At 28.5% G+C, this 22,233-nt stretch overlaps 1 protein-coding gene and 1 long non-coding RNA gene across 3 annotated transcripts in view; one reads left to right on the top strand and one right to left on the bottom strand.

Moving 5' to 3' along the window:
- Positions 1 to 22,233, bottom strand: part of LOC140044138 (uncharacterized) — a 209,766-nt gene that overhangs the window by 118,951 nt on the left and 68,582 nt on the right. The gene's annotated exons all lie outside the window — the stretch shown is intronic.
- On the top strand, positions 4,627 to 5,250 carry LOC140043704 (uncharacterized). 2 transcript variants are annotated; one of them, XR_011844360.1, is made up of 2 exons: positions 4,627 to 4,732; positions 4,922 to 5,250. It is a non-coding gene; the product is annotated as an uncharacterized lncRNA (long non-coding RNA). The 2 variants fall into 2 exon arrangements; XR_011844361.1 differs by having other exon boundaries at positions 4,689 to 4,732; positions 4,890 to 5,250.

Genomic DNA, 22,233 nt, shown 5'->3' with positions numbered 1-22,233 from the left:
CAATTTACAACGTACTTCAACCATTATTAGACCCATCATAGCTATGTATACTCCTCTCAATTTGAAGCTTACGTTGAATTGAATTTGTCCATCACTGGGAAGAATTTGTTTTTAAAAAAGAGTATGGGGACGTGATATTGAAGAAGGGTGGAGATTGGTGAGTATATAGACAGATACTGGCGTCGGGTGTTGAGAAGGCTTTAAACTAATTTTGAAACCCGCCCTGGGGCGGGTATAATGCTAGTGGTTAATATTAGGAGAGTCTTTGCTGTATGGCTATGAAAACCTGAGTTATGATGTCATGTCCAAAAACAGCAATATTTACATGTTGCATGACATGATATCCTGACAATTCTTACAAAATTTGAAGTATGAATGAAAAAATGTCTAAGCCACAGAAAAAAAAAATGAAATGATTTTATAGGACACCTAATGTAGTCAGAACTGTTGTATTTATGATTAATCCAAATGTCCAATTAGAAAAAAACAAAAGTATTTTTATTTATTTATTCTATTCACAAAAATATTGTCTGCTATGTATTATAAGCCCAGAGGCCTAGGCTAACTCTATTGGTTTAAAGAATACCTGTACTCACTATTAAACAATAGTTTCACTTTCATTTATGTAATGCCAGTTAATCAAAATGGTCATTTTAATTTCAAAACATGACACTAGCTTAGCTTACTCTAGTAATGCACATTAATTGTATTATTAGTCTTACTAGATATAAACCAAAATTTAAACCAGTAGCCCAATGGTATTCGTATACAACATGTGAGTTGTTTACTAAGGCATTTTTAGCATATACACAAAATTAATATATTATGATTTGTTTTATTTGATTTGATTTGTTTAATCAATTTTCAATAAATATTCAATAAATGTTCTCCATACATATATTAAAAATACATAAAATAATAATTATATAAACACTTAATAATAACCAATAAAAAACATAGTATGTGTAGAAGGAAACCTATATAAGTTGAAAAACTTTACGCCTAGGCTCCCTGAAAAAAATAATAAAAAAGTTGGGAAGAAGATGAAAATACAATATATATCCAAATAAAAAGAAGGAGAATTGAAAACACCAGACAGTCGAAGATTCAGGAAAGCTCATTGAAAAAAAGGTAATTTTCAAAGAATGCAATTAAATACCAAAGATGGAGTAAAAAAAATTAAAAATGTTTGGGTGCCAACCCATCAAGTAATACAATTATAAAATTATAAACAAACCCTCCTACTGTATTTTGAATACTACAAATTGAAATGATTATCTATTTGTGATAATACTCCAGGAATATTAAATATTTTAAATTATATTGAACAATTTGAATTAATTAAATAAATTGTTCTATTTCTGATGATTATGATTTATTATTAAATTCCTTTTACATATCACTATTACATACTGTCATGTGAATAACCTTAGTGTAGAGAACCCAAATTCTTATTTACAGTAAAATTAAAGGGCTATGGACATCTCTGAGTGAAGACATACAATGCTCTGTATAATATTTAATTCCCAACAGTTGATCATTCTGCAAGTATTACATTTTACTAAGAATATAAGCCTAGGAGTATTCATAACCAATTAATAGTGCTTTATCTTGAACTATGAATACAAGAAAAACACGAATTCATAGTATAGGTATAAAAACTGAGCCTACTGAACAAGCTATGAATAAAAAAATGTTGAATGAATGCATTGAGTGATGAAATGAGTAGCTTAGCAGCTGACATAAATTGTAGGATTGACAAGGAAAGAGCATCACTAAAGCAAGGCTAACAAGCATTGCTAAACAGAAATGTTATGGAACTTCAAAGTAAAACTAAGGATAAATTTAAAGCTACAACGGATAGTTTGACATGAATGTGTGAAACATCAAATCTAAACAGGATACAATAGCTACATGGAAGCTGAATTTGCTACGAGTTGAAAGGCATTTAAGAAGCTACAACCTATGATTTGGTGACATCAAGGAAAAGATCAAATGCACCTTGTAAAGGACATATTTAAAACTGATCTTGGCTTAAATAATATTTCGATTGAAAATGTACACTGAACTAGAAAAATTGAGGTGAAGATCTATGCCTAAGACACATTATCATTTATAGGCCGCAAAGATCCATTGTGATTCGAAAAGCTAAGGCTATGAAGGCAACAACATTTTATGCCGGCTGTCGACATCCAGAAAAAGCATTTAATGAAGGAAAATTATTAAAAATAGTAATCTTTACACATACTATGTTGGTAATGATTTACAGTAGGTAGGTACAATATACAATGTGTAATGTTTATGATTCAGAAATCCTTCTAAACAAATCACCATCTTTGTCATACACATAATGTATTTAATAAAATGCTATGAACATTATTACTGCACTGTAAAATTTCTAAGAAAAAATGCATGAAACTAAATTCAATCAGACTTAATGTAACATAAAAAATGAGACGTAATACATTCTGTAATTAATCCTGGTAAAGAAAGTAGAAATACACCTCATGTTTAACAAATTAATGATGAATATTTTTATGATACAAACATAATTAGCCAGAATTTAGTGATTATTTTTCATAAATTTGTAAAACTCTGTAATTCTATATTCCTAAAAATACCAAAGATCTAATCTCTTAATTACCACCTCCCATATAGCCTCTCATTTATATCTGAAACAGAAGTGCTTAATATAATTAATAATTTGGATTCTAGTAAAGGTTCAGAGCATGATTCTTAAAAAGGTTTCTCCATTATTATAAGCCATCTCATGCCATTAATTAATCATTCATGATGGGTTCTGTACCTAATCATATTAAAAGTAAATCCTGTATTTAAAAACGGATAGTTTTATACCAATCTTAATTTTACCCATTTTTTTCAAAAAATAATGAAAAATGTATACTTGTATACTTGTCATACTTTTCTTGAACTCACTAATTCTGTTAATACTGCATTTGAAAACAATTAATTTTATGAAGTACTTTTCTAGATGTATGAAAACATGTTGATGTTGTTAACCATGATATTTTCAAGTTGTTTCGCTATGGTATTTTTCTTAGATTGGTTTAAAGCTATTTTACAGACCGAAATCATTATTTCAAATTAATAATTAGTAAATCTTCCAGACAACCTTTTTTATGCAGATAATACAGTACAACTTTATTTTATTTTAATAACAATATTGATGTCTTGTTGAACTTTTTAAATTTAGAGTTAAGTAAGCTAGTGAATGGTTCACTACAAACCAATTATTAATTAATACGGCTAAAACAAATTGTATTAGATATAAACTTACACACAGTAATTGTTATATTTTTTTTGATGGGAAAATTAATAAGTGAAGTATCATTCCTTGGTCTTTTAATTGGATTATTGGCTGCCAACAATTTTTATCAATTAAATATCTAAATATGTATTCTAAAGAAATTAAAATAAAATGTTTTAATTATACAGTACTGTAACATTGTTTGGGCTGGTAATTACGTCCCCTTTAATCCAAGAGTGAAGGTTTAGCATTTATTTTTTTAAACCAAACAATAATGCTTTATGGCAAAACAATTAGTTAAACAAAAAATATATTTAAATTGACAAACCAAGTGAGTTGTGCACTACTGATTCAATCACTTTTATGTTGGTTAAATGAGGTTGGTTAAATGAGGTTTGCTATGTTTTTGGAGGATTGCAGAGTTTGGCAATTATTTTTAACAAAAAAATAATGTTTTACCCCAAATATAAGTGGAATAGTCTTGATTCAACCATTTATCGTATTCAACTTATTAGTGATGTATTGGATCCTAGTATTTTTGGACGATGGTTGGTAAGAGAGGTTCCCATGCCGCATGTACTAAAGTCTCTAACATTGTTAAAGATGTATTGTCCCCCAAAAAATGAAAAATAAAGACAAAAAAAATCAAATTTTGAATAGACCGTTTTGTAGTTAACATAAAGTTATTCACTTCTACCGAAAAAAAATCCGAAAAAAATATTGATTTCGCTTATAAAAAAATCAAAATAAGTTTACCATTTTTTCGAACTCATCGGCTCAGAAATTAGGCTGGTAGAGCTAACTCATACATATGCATGATATGTTAATGAGCATCCACACAGCAGAGATCTGATCTAACAATGGACGATGCACGTTGTATGGTACAACAACACCACCAGAGAAGATCGACGCGACTCGACTGTGGGTTTCCCTGGGATGGCTGATCGTATAAATATGTAAAGCTGAGCTGTTAATTTGTCGGTATGTAGGCCTAGACGGTTATTTTAAATATAATAATATATATAACGCAATAATAACAGGAAGGTAAATTAATTAACTTAGCCTGGGATTTTTTCAGTTCAGGGCTAGGCCTAGAATAATTAATACATGCTGCTGCATAACTAGGCTAGTAGCAAGCAGACTGTGACAATCGGGTCCCTGCAGAAGATGCCCAGCTAGGCCCTATACATTGTACTCTTCATAGACTGGCCTAGGCTATATGCCATCAATCTTAGCTACATTCCGAAAATACAGCCAGCTTGCTGTACCATATATATTTACAGTTGAAGCTTGTTTAACTAATTTTCATGATAAAAATAAAACAAACATTTTTCAGGGAAAATGGTTGCAATACAACTTACAAGCCTGAAATTGAGAACCTTCCAGCAGCACTGTACAAGTAGACAGAGGGGAAAAGCCAGCTTAGCCATTTTACAACATAAAACAAATGTTCTCTGTACTGTAGTAAGTCAAATATTTATTTTCTATTTTTATAAGTTATAACATTATAAGTAATGTGTTTTAATTACCATAGAAGGTAGTATACTTATTTGACTATGTCAAAGTAAGCAATTTCACTAGCCCAATTTTGCACTAAATATGCATGATCTATTTTTTCCAGATTTTCATACTTTGCTTTTACTTTTTTTAAAGACGTTGAGCTGATGAAGACTGGAACAGAGGTCACCCAAAGACAACAATGATAGACTCGGTATTGGAATATGATTGGATATTGCAGGAAAAATATTTCTGACTCTCCTGCTGCATTCGGCCAATATGTTCTTGTCCAGCTTGTAAAATATTGTATAATTTTTTTGTATTATATGTACAGTATATTATTTTGTAAACATAACATTCAATAAATAAAAAAAAACTACTACAACAGTACACAGGATAAATTCTTCAAATTTACTTACACTTCATAATTTTACTGTAAATATTACAGTGCAAAAGGAGTTAATAAAATATATATATACAGTATATCTTATTGAATTCCTGTATTGTTTTTTGTGTCAATTTTCTACTAATTATCAATGTGTTGATTGTGGCAGTAATTACGACAGCTATAGTCTTCTAAGATCGCTCACATCCATTACAAAGTGTCATTTTAATAGTAAGAAACGTTTCAATAAATTGTGAATGTTGCCACTGTACGATACATTTTATGTTTCTCACTACTTGCTCTTAAGAGTCTTATTGTTCAATCAATCAACCTAAAAAAAAAGAAATTTGTGTCAAAATATCTGCATAAAATGTTTATTTGCGGAATGTTAATTTGAACCTATTGCATTTGATACAGAAAATATTTTTAAAATATTGCATCAGTAAAACATCCAAAACAATATTTAGATTTTCTTTTTTTTTTAATTTTCACTGCCGGATAGATAATTGAAATCTTTAAAAATTAAACCAATTCATCATGATTAAAACAAAAATACATCCCTTCTGGTGGTGGTCTACTGTAGCCCTAGCTAGCAGTGTACTGCCTAGGCCTACTACACTCTACTTCTAGAGACAGAAGTAGGCAGCAGTTAGGCTACTCGAGACTGTCAGTGCTAGTAGTACTAGGCCTAGCCTAGTAGTAGTAGTAGTAGTAGACTAGTAGTACAGTAGCAGCAAATTCGGGCCTAGGCCTAGCTAGGCCTCTCCTGTTAGCGAAACAAAAACTCACCTAAATGAATAAGATTCAACATCAACGTCACCAACTGTAATTCTAACTTAGCATTCTGCTAGCTATAGTTTTCGTGTTTTCTTCAAGATTCGTCTCGCATCACTACTCGACTCTCTCGCACGCATGGCATTGCTATCGTTGTTTTGGAAAGCGTCATCATCCACACGATGTATCCATACAATATGAATATTTATGAGCTAACTCAGGTCAAGGGTTAAATTAAACCGGAACACATTTGTCTTCCAGACAAATAGCTTCCGGTTGGTTAATTTTTGCATTAAATTGCGATTTTCCCGTGTAAAAAATTATTTTTTTCAATCCAAATTGAGGTCAAAGTGAATAACTTTTATGTGCAATTAAAATGGCCTATTCAACAAAAATATTGAAAAAAAATTTTTTTTTCAGGGGGACAATACATCTTTAAAACGTCAAAAAATCAATATAGGATCTAAGTCCGGTTGTAACCTGGCTATGGCTGGTTTGGGTTTATTAGAGGTCAATCAGGGTCTCCCTCACTATAGGTCCAGAGATTTGTTGTTAGTTCTCAAGTTGTGGCATTTTATTACTACAGCGAGTGGGGGTCTAGTTATTGAGGAGATATTTTTTTGGAAGCAAAATATTTTTTTGATTATTCAATTACATTTACTGACGCTAGTGGAGTGAATTGTGAAGCGAGGTATATGACCGTTTGCAGTTTGTCTCGGCTGGAATCAGCATGAGTCAGTCAGAAGCTGTACGTGTAGAGAACTGAAAGGTGTGTTATTGGCATTGCAAGCATTTGCTCCTAACTTAAAAGAGAAACAAATTAAAATATTTACAGATAACAGAGGTGTTGTTTCAATTTGTAGGAAAGGTAGCATGCATGAAGACTTGAATCAGTTGGCTTTAGAGCTTTGCGAAAAAAAATTATTCAGAGACGTCCAATGGGTGCATAGAGAGCGCAATTGGGAGGCTAATCTGCTCAGCAGGGAGATAGATTTTTATGAATGAGATTTTTTTCTATTATTTGGAATGCCATTTGGGGTCCACTCACTTTTGATAATTTTAAGATTCCTCGGTTTAGTAGCTCAGTGTTGGTTGCGTATAGATGCTTTCCAATTGCCAATTGGGAATGGTTAAGTCAAATGACTAAGGAAAACTGAATGGCTACAGCCACAGACCAAGCGCCCATAAACTGGATGATTGTGGCAGGAACCGTATTGGTTAGGCTACCTACTAAATGGTTAATTGAGTTATGGAGTCGATAATGTTGAACAAATGCTAAGTTGTATTTGGTTGTGATGGTGAATGGTGCTATTCCAGGATTGAATCTCCATATTTCAGTATTAAATGGGAACATGATTGCAGTCTAGAAGAAGAAGACAATAACTCAAGTGTAATTGCACATGATATTGGAAGGTGCTAAGCGTAGGTGCAAAGGCGTTGTGCGTAAGAAAATGCAGGTATACAATTTTTACTAAATGCTTGATCTAGTGCTTTCTTTATTTGGTTTTATGAGAAAAAAATAAGGTTATTCATTTGAAGGTGGGGAACTTATCGTTCCATGATAATCATGTCAACATTAGGAGCATTAGGATTAGCATTAGGATCAGCCTAGCGAAGGAAACAGTGTAGTTCTAGCCACAATAAACAATAAAACAAAAATAAAAATTTGACCATAAAAACACCAGAAACGTAACGTTATATTATCTATATTATAGTCATCTGATAATATTCTTTACAACACCGTTTATTTTTTCAATTTTTGTTTAAAGTGCGTCTCTATCATTTATGTACAAAAGAATAGAGATTGTACTGTGTAATTTGAACTTTATTGTAGCACAATAAAAATCAAAATTATTATGTGATTATGAAACAATTATGGATAGATTATTAGGATGTATGATTAATAGAAATTGTTTGCCTATTAAGACATTTTTTGCCTTTGACTATTATATTATATGACAGACAGAATTTAGCTTGTTAAACCCATAACAAAGCTAATAAATGAATTGTATAATAGTAGTAAAATGAACAGAATATTTCTGGATGTGTAAATGTGTATGAAATTGGTTTGCATTAAATCAATAAACTAAGAATAATTCCATCTATTTATTCATAGGAAAATTGTTATGGGATAAAGTTTATTGAATTTAATTTTAAAGGAGATAAATTTTAATTTACTCTGTGAAAATGAATGTAATGAAGGTAGGACCATCCAACTGAAACAAGGATAAACCAAGGTCAATATTATTTGTGCTACAAAAATGAAGAGTTTATAAACAATTGTAATACATTTATATAATGCAAAGTCATTTACATCCATTGATTAAAATATAACTTGGCATATTTATTTTTTAAATAGTTAAATAGCTTATACTGAAATTTGAAATTTGTCTATATAAGTTCTTTTAAAAGTAATCTTTTAACATTAATGTTAGAAAATGTTAAAGGAAATTTAAAGTAATAAATTATAGTTTATACAGAGCACAAGTACTTTCTTTTAACTAAGGATGTGGTATATAATGTGGGTAGATTTCAGAGTTACAGAAGTGTTAGGATGAATGGTATATTGTTTCTACAGGTAATTAAAGTTCCAACCACAGTAATTGACAATGTATTTCTACAGACCAACGGGTATATCTAATAGTGGAACCACAAAATGTAGGATAGGCTAATTTCTAATTGGCAACCAATGGGAATTCAGAGTATTTTAGTTGTTTACTAAGATACATAATAGCACACTTCATTGTTAAATTAGCCGTTTAATAGTTGTACAAACTTTTCAATCTTCCCACCCAGCCATCCCCCGGCATCATCCAACACCTAACTTCAACACAGGCGCTAACTCATATGTTACTCATGCTATTCGCTCATTTGGCTGGTATAATTCTGGGGAATTATTTTTCCCCCAAATTCCACAATTTACCTAACGGATGTCACTTACATCCTTCCGATATACTTAATAACAACAATTTGATTTACTCGCTCCTGTGACAACACACTGGACCTTTAATACAGCGATGTCATATGAGTGGTAGCCCCCAAGAGGCCAAATGTAGTATATTATTAAGCTTTAGTAGTATTTAGCATTGCTTGTACAGTATCAGTAGAAATAAATATTATGTATTGTTAAATGTATACTATGAATAAACTGGGAAAGCTTTACTTATTTGTGTTGTGTGTAAAACTTTTAAAAATTATTAAAGTTGAACCTTACAATAACTATGCTTATCCTCAAAACAGTTTTGTTTGATAATGTTGGATGATGGAGATAAATATGAATGAATAATTACAGAAACTGCAGACTTTGCAAAGCAATGGTGATCATCATTGTCGGTGGTCTAAAATATTTCATAATGTTAAATGTTGGATACACTCTGAACTTGTTACATGTTTAGTAGTATAGTTCCCCGTTCAGTCCAATGAATAATTCATAAATTAATTAATGAATATTAATATATTAATTATGAGTGTACTATTTATGAATAATTAATTAGGGGGTAGTTTTATGAATATTTAATAATTAAAATGGTATTATTTTTTAATAAATGAATAAATTAATTTGTTTAGCGATCTCAGTCCAATGAAGAAGTAATAAGATATTTTAATATTCATGAATATTAATATATTTTTATTAATATGAGGGGTGTTTTAATGAATAATTAGTAAATGAGTGATAGTTTTACGTATAATTTTTAAACGTAATACATGTATTACATGATGTTTAAATAAATATTTACATTTAAATATTAAAGACAATGTGCTTACCTTCATTGAGAAGTCTAATGTACAGTTTAATGAATAAAATCCACAAGTTTAATCAGCTTTGATTACTGTTTTTTATGTTTGTATAAGGAATCATAACATCAATTCGCTGTCTTTCCATGGAATTAGTTTACATGTGAGGCGTGGACAGGTCATTTTTTGTAATTCTGTGATTTTAGCGGGTATGTGACGTCATCCGGCAATGAACCAATAAGATTCCTTATAAGCATAATGCTAATGAAATTAGAATTCGTTGTCCTTGTTGAGATATTCAAAGATATTAAAAGTTATTTAATTATTTTATTAGTTTTTTATCCTTTTGTTTTTTCGTTTAGTTAAATAACCGCATTATTTTTTAAGGGTATTCCTTCAATATATAAAGATGGTAATAAATAAATAAATAAATAAAAATTAAAAATAATGTGCTTACCTTCATTGAGAAGTCTGATATTATAGTATATTTTAATGAATAAAATCTACAAGTTTAATCAGCTTTGATTACTGCTTTTTTTATATGTTTGTATAAGAACAAAATCATAACATCAATCCGCTGTCTATTTTTTCAAATCCTGTGATTTTAGAGGGTATGTGACGTCATCAGGCAATGAACCAATAAGATTCCTTATAAACATAGCGCTAATGAATTAATCTACCAATCATAATTCGTTGTTTTTGTAAGCGTAGCGATCTCAGTCCAATGAATAAGTAATGAGATGTTTTAATATTCGATCGTGAATATTAATATATTTTTATTAATATGAGAGTGTTTTAACGAATACTTAGTAATTGCGTTGGTATTTATTCTATGAATTATTGAATTAAGTATGATATATGTAAATTGTTTTATTTTTAACACGGTACCTGATTTACTATATATATATACAGATTGTTAATTTGAAAACAGTACAGTTTTTCTGCTTTAGATTTTTAACATTTAGTCATCTGTTCTTTATCCTGCTGTTATTATCTATCAGGATGAATTCTACTCAAAATCAATCCGGTAGTAAGAGAGTTTTTTCTTCTTCAAAAGGACAGAGTCCTGTATCTAATCGAGTAAAGATACACAAAGTTTCACATCAACACGGCACAGCAGTACCTTCAAATTGTATGACGTGTTTAATGGCGATTCAACCTCCACCTCCAATGAACGTTGATTTCAATAATGTATCTAATACTGAAGAAGACGAACATTATAGATCGAGAATAATTTCTGAAGAGGAGAGGATTGTATACGACGACACGTCATCGGTAGTTGACTACCACCTATTTCTGGCAAGAAAATCCGATGTAGAAGATGAGGTAGAAGATGAGGTGTTTGCAGAAGAGTACCTGAACCCTGTGCTGGAGGCGGAGATTAAGAAAGAAACTACCGAACTTGAGTACAAAGAAATAATGAGAACAATTGAGAAGGTTTTCATAGAAGAATTTATATTCATTCTGAAGGACATGGTTGAACGTTATAACTTTCACGGCTCAAGATATGAACAACTCTTAACATTTTTTCGACCAATTCTGGCATTGAAACTTGTGGACAATAGCGCTACCCATTTTGAATGGGCGCTAAACTACTTTCATTTACGTTGTATCAATGTTGATGCGTTCGATAAAGCCATAAAGTTGATTACAAATGATTCAGAGCTTTTTAATAAGATTCTTTACCAATTGTAATTTGTACAAATTTAAAATAATATCTTAACACTTTTTTAATTAATGTTACATAATTTTATAATTCTTATTTCTTTTCGGTAAATTTATTATTATTATGGTTATAAATTATATTGAAATAGAATGTGTGTTAAAATAAAGGTTGTGTTTTTTTCTTTTAAAAGCAACAACAACAAAAATGAAATTTGATCTTTGCGTGTTATTTAAGTATTTGATTTATTTTTTTAATTTTCATTTGGGTGAATGAGGGTAATGAATATGGATGAGTACTTAAGAAAAGTATATTAAGATCCTAAGCATCCTGATAGTTTTGGTGGTGTGGACCGACTTTATCAAAATGTAAAAGACGATTTAAATATTACCAAGAGACAAGTTCAAGACTGACTGAACAAGCAATACATTACACACATCCATTCAACGTAAATTCAAACAAAACTGGGTACTTGTAAGTGCTATTGATGAACAATGGGGAATGGATTTGGAAAAATAACGTGTATAAAATTTGATTCAGACAAACTGTTTGCAAAATCAAAGGTTTGACTCTAGATTTCCAAAAATCAAAGGAAGTCAATTTTGAAATAGTTGGTAGCATGGTACGAGGAATCGGACTGGAAAAAATAACAACAACTAATCCTAACAAAATAACCCGTAAACCAAAATCTCACTTAATATTTATTTTGTATTATAAATTTGTAAAAGTAGTTACCCTATTTTAATTCATGGTAAATTTATTTTTCGAATTAATTTAATTTGTTTTATTTTCTGTTGAATTTTTATTATTATTATGTTTGTAAAGTGTATTGCAATAGATTTGTTTAATAAAATAAATTAATTATGTTTTGACTTAATTTATGTCAGTGTAAATTTGTAAAAGTAGTTTTCCTATTTTAATTCATGATAAGTTTATTTCTTGACTTTACTTAATTTTTTTCTTTTCTGTTGAAGTAGAATGTGTATTGAAATACATTTTGTTTTTAACATCAACAACAAAAAATGAAATTTTATCTTTGCGTGTTGTTTAATTCGTGTATGATGTTTTTCTAATTTATTTAAAAAAAAAAAAAAAAAAGAAAACAAGTTTTTGAATTTGTTAAATGTAATTGCAAACATACAAAATAAATGATTGCGATTAAAAATTATATTTTGTAAAGTGAATTACAATAGAATGTGTATTGAAATACATTTTGTTTTTAACGTCAACAACAAAAATGAAATTTGATCTTTGCGTGTTGTTTAACTCGTGTATGAAGTTTTTGAATTTGTTAAATGTAATTGCAAACATACATATTAAATGATTGTGATTAAAAATATTCTGTTTACTTTTTATTTTTTATTTTAAACAGTAGTATTTTTAACAGTAGTTATATTTTATATATAATAAGTAATATTACAAAAATAAACATACAAAATGTATAAAGTATAGACTTATTAAATTTAAATACAATTTCTTTTTTTCAAAATGAATTTCATTTTATACGTGTTTTCAATTTTAAATCTTTTAAGAAAGACACAATACGTACTGATATAAAAACGCACACAAAAGGAAACAAATTTGAGACGCACGGTTTGTAACGACACTTTCAATAAGAAGGCATATTATAAATGTATTTTTACAAAATTTATAAAGTAAATGTTTATTATTGAGAAATATACATTTTAGATAAATGATAACACATCTAAAAGTAATTAGAGAGATCAATACAATATGGTGTTCATAATAATTTGTTTTGATGACTAGACGAAACATCTGAAGACATTCAACGAAAAACAAGCGTTAACACCATACCAGTCACTAAAAATGCCACTGCTTTGAAAAAAACATCTCCCTTCCTACACAGAGACAAATTCTGAACGAAAATAATAAATAAAAATAATTAGTAAACAAAACACGCGCATTATAAATAAAATGAATAATTTAAGAATATTTGTTAAACTACCCACGAACAAAAAACGAAACATACTAACCGACTCATCGTCATTACGAAGTTCAAATAACGAAAACTTTTCCTTGAAAAATCCACAGGAGACACGTTTTACATTTTCTAACTGCAATTCAGTGTCACATTGTGTCGCAACACATGTACATACAACGAGTCCTGTCACAAGTCTGCCGACGTTTATTTTTCTATCGCTCATCATTTGTTCTAATACATAATACAGCGCTTCCAAAGAAATATCTTTACACAATTCTAACACATTAAAATTGTTTTCCAACTCTTTACAAGCACGAATAGTACTCTGGAGGATGGGTGAATCCAAAACAACTAACCCCGTCAATTTATATTCAATGTATGCTAAAACTACTTCCTCTAAATCAACCATAACGCTCGACAAAACAAATGATAATGGATGTAATTACCAAGAAAGTTACAACTTAAAACCTTTATTTTTGTTTTTAAAAGAAGTTGTAACATAGAAACTAATTTTGTCAGGAAATGTGTTTTTATTATTTATGTGATTTATTTGTGTTTAGAAAGTTACAACATTAATATTTAATTTGGTAAAAAAATGTGAATATACGGAGCCGATTGTAATTTTTAATCCTTAGTATAGTGAGAGATTTTATAAACAAAAAAAGAGCGAACGGAAATTAATGATTGCAGATTAGACATATAGAAATGGATTGAAATTGGAAATCTACATGATCAAAGAAAAGAAACCCATTGTTCCGACAGAAGCTAATGACATTTACAAAGGATGACACACTTTGAATAGAATAAATACCGTATAACATAATTAAATTTTGTCAAGATAGTTGTCAAAAATAAATAAAATATATTATACTGAATTTACTTTGTACATTTATTTAATTTAGGCCGTAATTAGGTTTATTGTTCATTTATGATTGTGAAAAAAAAAAAATACATACTAATAAAACAGCATAGGCCTATAAAAAAAGTAAAAAAAAAAATAATGATTCAGTGTTATAATTTTATTTACCTGTCATTATGTTAATAAAACATATTTAAATTTAATTTATGTCATGTTAGATATATTTTCAAGGACATTTGTTACATACAAATAATTTTGTAAAGAAATTTGTTACATAAGATAAATTTGTTAAGAAGTTTGTTTCATAAAAATATTTGTGAAGATAAATTTGTTACATAAAAATAATTTTGTAAAGAAATTTGTTACAAAAATTTATTTTTTACAAGAAGTTTGTAACAGAAAATTATTTTGCAAAGAATTAGTTGCATCAATTGATTTTATCAAACGTATGTAATATAAAAAAATTATGTTGTTGTTGAATAAAATATTTTGTAATTCAGTCCATTTGCTCAGTAGTTTGTTTAAGTTGTTAAGTCTTGTTTGTGTAATATTCTTGTAAATAAAAGAATTTACTTTTAACCTTTGTAATTATTTTGTAAATATCATTTATGCATTTTTTTTTTTTTCGTAAATAATTGAATTTATTTATACTTTTTTTTTTGTATGGGAATCAATATTTGTTTATAAATTTAATTGTGATTATAGATTTCTTCTTTATTTAGTATGTCGATTAATTTCAGATTCAGAAACATGTTACACAAGAAACAAACATTTTCATGAAATTCGTTACATAACAAATAATTTATCAAGAATCTTTTTTTACATAAATTTAAATTTATCATTAATTTTGTTGTAAAATTTATTTTGTCATTAAATTTTGTTACATAAAAAATAGTTGTTTCATGATTCTTGTTCTTTTTGTTCAGTACTTATATGAAAATTCAAGTTAAGAACGCAATGACAATGACTGGATGTTTAGCGTGATTAGAGGACCGCTTTCCTTCGGTAAATCGGTATTTGTTAACAATCTTTTAGAGAATAATTACTTTGACAAGTCGTTTGATGATATGACATAGTGTTATGGCGAATATCAAACTTAGTTTACGGAACTAATTACTGCAACATCTGACACAAGTTATAAGAAGGGTATACTTATACATTGGATGTTTTCGATGTTAGTAAATAACACAATGGTGAATAACTAGATGTTTACACCTTCACTGCTATAATTACAGTTAGAATGTCATAAAGGGTAAATCGGTATTCTTTAAAGAATTAGGCCTATAAAACAATTAAATTGTCGAGTTGCTTGACGTTAGAGAAGTAAATGTTGTTTGTGTTTACATGTGTGTCATAGTAGAGAATGAATTATAAACCATTACATTGTCGAGTTTCTTGACGTTAGAGAAGTAAATGCTGTTTGTGTTTACATGCGTGTCATAGTAGAGTTTTGTGTTTACATGCGTGTCATAGTAGAGTTTGTAATTACATTTTTTTCTCAACAACTATCGACAACATATAATACATTTATATTGAGAAAAAAATGTAATTACAAACTCTACTATGACACGCATGTAAACACAAAACTCTACTATGACACGCATGTAAACACAAACAGCATTTACTTCTCTAACGTCAAGAAACTCGACAATGTAATGGTTTATAATTCATTCTCTACTATGACACACATGTAAACACAAACAACATTTACTTCTCTAACGTCAAGCAACTCGACAATTTAATTGTTTTATAGGCCTAATTCTTTAAAGAATACCGATTTACCCTTTATGACATTCTAACTGTAATTATAGCAGTGAAGGTGTAAACATCTAGTTATTCACCATTGTGTTATTTACTAACATCGAAAACATCCAATGTATAAGTATACCCTTCTTATAACTTGTGTCAGATGTTGCAGTAATTAGTTCCGTAAACTAAGTTTGATATTCGCCATAACACTATGTCATATCATCAAACGACTTGTCAAAGTAATTATTCTCTAAAAGATTGTTAACAAATACCGATTTACCGAAGGAAAGCGGTCCTCTAATCACGCTAAACATCCAGTCATTGTCATTGCGTTCTTAACTTGAATTTTCATATAAGTACTGAACAAAAAGAACAAGAATCATGAAACAACTATTTTTTATGTAACAAAATTTAATGACAAAATAAATTTTACAACAAAATTAATGATAAATTTAAATTTATGTAAAAAAAGATTCTTGATAAATTATTTGTTATGTAACGAATTTCATGAAAATGTTTGTTTCTTGTGTAACATGTTTCTGAATCTGAAATTAATCGACATACTAAATAAAGAAGAAATCTATAATCACAATTAAATTTATAAACAAATATTGATTCCCATACAAAAAAAAAAGTATAAATAAATTCAATTATTTACGAAAAAAAAAAAAATGCATAAATGATATTTACAAAATAATTACAAAGGTTAAAAGTAAATTCTTTTATTTACAAGAATATTACACAAACAAGACTTAACAACTTAAACAAACTACTGAGCAAATGGACTGAATTACAAAATATTTTATTCAACAACAACATAATTTTTTTATATTACATACGTTTGATAAAATCAATTGATGCAACTAATTCTTTGCAAAATAATTTTCTGTTACAAACTTCTTGTAAAAAATAAATTTTTGTAACAAATTTCTTTACAAAATTATTTTTATGTAACAAATTTATCTTCACAAATATTTTTATGAAACAAACTTCTTAACAAATTTATCTTATGTAACAAATTTCTTTACAAAATTATTTGTATGTAACAAATGTCCTTGAAAATATATCTAACATGACATAAATTAAATTTAAATATGTTTTATTAACATAATGACAGGTAAATAAAATTATAACACTGAATCATTATTTTTTTTTTTACTTTTTTTATAGGCCTATGCTGTTTTATTAGTATGTATTTTTTTTTTTTCACAATCATAAATGAACAATAAACCTAATTACGGCCTAAATTAAATAAATGTACAAAGTAAATTCAGTATAATATATTTTATTTATTTTTGACAACTATCTTGACAAAATTTAATTATGTTATACGGTATTTATTCTATTCAAAGTGTGTCATCCTTTGTAAATGTCATTAGCTTCTGTCGGAACAATGGGTTTCTTTTCTTTGATCATGTAGATTTCCAATTTCAATCCATTTCTATATGTCTAATCTGCAATCATTAATTTCCGTTCGCTCTTTTTTTGTTTATAAAATCTCTCACTATACTAAGGATTAAAAATTACAATCGGCTCCGTATATTCACATTTTTTTACCAAATTAAATATTAATGTTGTAACTTTCTAAACACAAATAAATCACATAAATAATAAAAACACATTTCCTGACAAAATTAGTTTCTATGTTACAACTTCTTTTAAAAACAAAAATAAAGGTTTTAAGTTGTAACTTTCTTGGTAATTACATCCATTATCATTTGTTTTGTCGAGCGTTATGGTTGATTTAGAGGAAGTAGTTTTAGCATACATTGAATATAAATTGACGGGGTTAGTTGTTTTGGATTCACCCATCCTCCAGAGTACTATTCGTGCTTGTAAAGAGTTGGAAAACAATTTTAATGTGTTAGAATTGTGTAAAGATATTTCTTTGGAAGCGCTGTATTATGTATTAGAACAAATGATGAGCGATAGAAAAATAAACGTCGGCAGACTTGTGACAGGACTCGTTGTATGTACATGTGTTGCGACACAATGTGACACTGAATTGCAGTTAGAAAATGTAAAACGTGTCTCCTGTGGATTTTTCAAGGAAAAGTTTTCGTTATTTGAACTTCGTAATGACGATGAGTCGGTTAGTATGTTTCGTTTTTTGTTCGTGGGTAGTTTAACAAATATTCTTAAATTATTCATTTTATTTATAATGCGCGTGTTTTGTTTACTAATTATTTTTATTTATTATTTTCGTTCAGAATTTGTCTCTGTGTAGGAAGGGAGATGTTTTTTTCAAAGCAGTGGCATTTTTAGTGACTGGTATGGTGTTAACGCTTGTTTTTCGTTGAATGTCTTCAGATGTTTCGTCTAGTCATCAAAACAAATTATTATGAACACCATATTGTATTGATCTCTCTAATTACTTTTAGATGTGTTATCATTTATCTAAAATGTATATTTCTCAATAATAAACATTTACTTTATAAATTTTGTAAAAATACATTTATAATATGCCTTCTTATTGAAAGTGTCGTTACAAACCGTGCGTCTCAAATTTGTTTCCTTTTGTGTGCGTTTTTATATCAGTACGTATTGTGTCTTTCTTAAAAGATTTAAAATTGAAAACACGTATAAAATGAAATTCATTTTGAAAAAAAGAAATTGTATTTAAATTTAATAAGTCTATACTTTATACATTTTGTATGTTTATTTTTGTAATATTACTTATTATATATAAAATATAACTACTGTTAAAAATACTACTGTTTAAAATAAAAAATAAAAAGTAAACAGAATATTTTTAATCACAATCATTTAATATGTATGTTTGCAATTACATTTAACAAATTCAAAAACTTCATACACGAGTTAAACAACACGCAAAGATCAAATTTCATTTTTGTTGTTGACGTTAAAAACAAAATGTATTTCAATACACATTCTATTGTAATTCACTTTACAAAATATAATTTTTAATCGCAATCATTTATTTTGTATGTTTGCAATTACATTTAACAAATTCAAAAACTTGTTTTCTTTTTTTTTTTTTTTTTTAAATAAATTAGAAAAACATCATACACGAATTAAACAACACGCAAAGATAAAATTTCATTTTTTGTTGTTGATGTTAAAAACAAAATGTATTTCAATACACATTCTACTTCAACAGAAAAGAAAAAAATTAAGTAAAGTCAAGAAATAAACTTATCATGAATTAAAATAGGAAAACTACTTTTACAAATTTACACTGACATAAATTAAGTCAAAACATAATTAATTTATTTTATTAAACAAATCTATTGCAATACACTTTACAAACATAATAATAATAAAAATTCAACAGAAAATAAAACAAATTAAATTAATTCGAAAAATAAATTTACCATGAATTAAAATAGGGTAACTACTTTTACAAATTTATAATACAAAATAAATATTAAGTGAGATTTTGGTTTACGGGTTATTTTGTTAGGATTAGTTGTTGTTATTTTTTCCAGTCCGATTCCTCGTACCATGCTACCAACTATTTCAAAATTGACTTCCTTTGATTTTTGGAAATCTAGAGTCAAACCTTTGATTTTGCAAACAGTTTGTCTGAATCAAATTTTATACACGTTATTTTTCCAAATCCATTCCCCATTGTTCATCAATAGCACTTACAAGTACCCAGTTTTGTTTGAATTTACGTTGAATGGATGTGTGTAATGTATTGCTTGTTCAGTCAGTCTTGAACTTGTCTCTTGGTAATATTTAAATCGTCTTTTACATTTTGATAAAGTCGGTCCACACCACCAAAACTATCAGGATGCTTAGGATCTTAATATACTTTTCTTAAGTACTCATCCATATTCATTACCCTCATTCACCCAAATGAAAATTAAAAAAATAAATCAAATACTTAAATAACACGCAAAGATCAAATTTCATTTTTGTTGTTGTTGCTTTTAAAAGAAAAAAACACAACCTTTATTTTAACACACATTCTATTTCAATATAATTTATAACCATAATAATAATAAATTTACCGAAAAGAAATAAGAATTATAAAATTATGTAACATTAATTAAAAAAGTGTTAAGATATTATTTTAAATTTGTACAAATTACAATTGGTAAAGAATCTTATTAAAAAGCTCTGAATCATTTGTAATCAACTTTATGGCTTTATCGAACGCATCAACATTGATACAACGTAAATGAAAGTAGTTTAGCGCCCATTCAAAATGGGTAGCGCTATTGTCCACAAGTTTCAATGCCAGAATTGGTCGAAAAAATGTTAAGAGTTGTTCATATCTTGAGCCGTGAAAGTTATAACGTTCAACCATGTCCTTCAGAATGAATATAAATTCTTCTATGAAAACCTTCTCAATTGTTCTCATTATTTCTTTGTACTCAAGTTCGGTAGTTTCTTTCTTAATCTCCGCCTCCAGCACAGGGTTCAGGTACTCTTCTGCAAACACCTCATCTTCTACCTCATCTTCTACATCGGATTTTCTTGCCAGAAATAGGTGGTAGTCAACTACCGATGACGTGTCGTCGTATACAATCCTCTCCTCTTCAGAAATTATTCTCGATCTATAATGTTCGTCTTCTTCAGTATTAGATACATTATTGAAATCAACGTTCATTGGAGGTGGAGGTTGAATCGCCATTAAAAACGTCATACAATTTGAAGGTACTGCTGTGCCGTGTTGATGTGAAACTTTGTGTATCTTTACTCGATTAGATACAGGACTCTGTCCTTTTGAAGAAGAAAAAACTCTCTTACTACCGGATTGATTTTGAGTAGAATTCATCCTGATAGATAATAACAGCAGGATAAAGAACAGATGACTAAATGTTAAAAATCTAAAGCAGAAAAACTGTACTGTTTTCAAATTAACAATCTGTATATATATATAGTAAATCAGGTACCGTGTTAAAAATAAAACAATTTACATATATCATACTTAATTCAATAATTCATAGAATAAATACCAACGCAATTACTAAGTATTCGTTAAAACACTCTCATATTAATAAAAATATATTAATATTCACGATCGAATATTAAAACATCTCATTACTTATTCATTGGACTGAGATCGCTACGCTTACAAAAACAACGAATTATGATTGGTAGATTAATTCATTAGCGCTATGTTTATAAGGAATCTTATTGGTTCATTGCCTGATGACGTCACATACCCTCTAAAATCACAGGATTTGAAAAAATAGACAGCGGATTGATGTTATGATTTTGTTCTTTTACAAACATATAAAAAAAGCAGCAATCAAAGCTGATTAAACTTGTAGATTTTATTCATTAAAATATACTATAATATCAGACTTCTCAATGAAGGTAAGCACATTATTTTTAATTTTTATTTATTTATTTATTTATTACCATCTTTATATATTGAAGGAATACCCTTAAAAAATAATGCGGTTATTTAACTAAACGAAAAAACAAAAGGATAAAAAACTAATAAAATAATTAAATAACTTTTAATATCTTTGAATATCTCAACAAGGACAACGAATTCTAATTTCATTAGCATTATGCTTATAAGGAATCTTATTGGTTCATTGCCGGATGACGTCACATACCCGCTAAAATCACAGAATTACAAAAAATGACCTGTCCACGCCTCACATGTAAACTAATTCCATGGAAAGACAGCGAATTGATGTTATGATTCCTTATACAAACATAAAAAACAGTAATCAAAGCTGATTAAACTTGTGGATTTTATTCATTAAACTGTACATTAGACTTCTCAATGAAGGTAAGCACATTGTCTTTAATATTTAAATGTAAATATTTATTTAAACATCATGTAATACATGTATTACGTTTAAAAATTATACGTAAAACTATCACTCATTTACTAATTATTCATTAAAACACCCCTCATATTAATAAAAATATATTAATATTCATGAATATTAAAATATCTTATTACTTCTTCATTGGACTGAGATCGCTAAACAAATTAATTTATTCATTTATTAAAAAATAATACCATTTTAATTATTAAATATTCATAAAACTACCCCCTAATTAATTATTCATAAATAGTACACTCATAATTAATATATTAATATTCATTAATTAATTTATGAATTATTCATTGGACTGAACGGGGAACTATACTACTATGTTTGTATGAACATTTAAGTCTAGTTCAGCTGGTTTCTTGTGTTTCTTAAGGCTGGTTTCCTGTCGACGTAAGAAGTCGAATTTTGCAACGATTCTTGCGTTTCATACGTTTCTTACGTCTCTTACGAAAGTTGAGAAAAAATGGACGTCGTTGACGTTAGTCAAGATCGTATCGGGCCGCAGAGAAACATCTGTAGTTATGCTGCTCCCGAAAGTTGAAATGTTGGCTGTGAAACACACGTCGTATGCTTACGTCGATTTTAGTGTT

Source organism: Antedon mediterranea, chromosome 3 (assembly GCF_964355755.1).
Source record: "Antedon mediterranea chromosome 3, ecAntMedi1.1, whole genome shotgun sequence".
NCBI lineage: Eukaryota > Metazoa > Echinodermata > Crinoidea > Comatulida > Antedonidae > Antedon > Antedon mediterranea.
The sequence above is the reverse complement of the archived record's forward strand: the minus strand, read 5'-3'. Positions and strand labels throughout refer to the sequence as shown.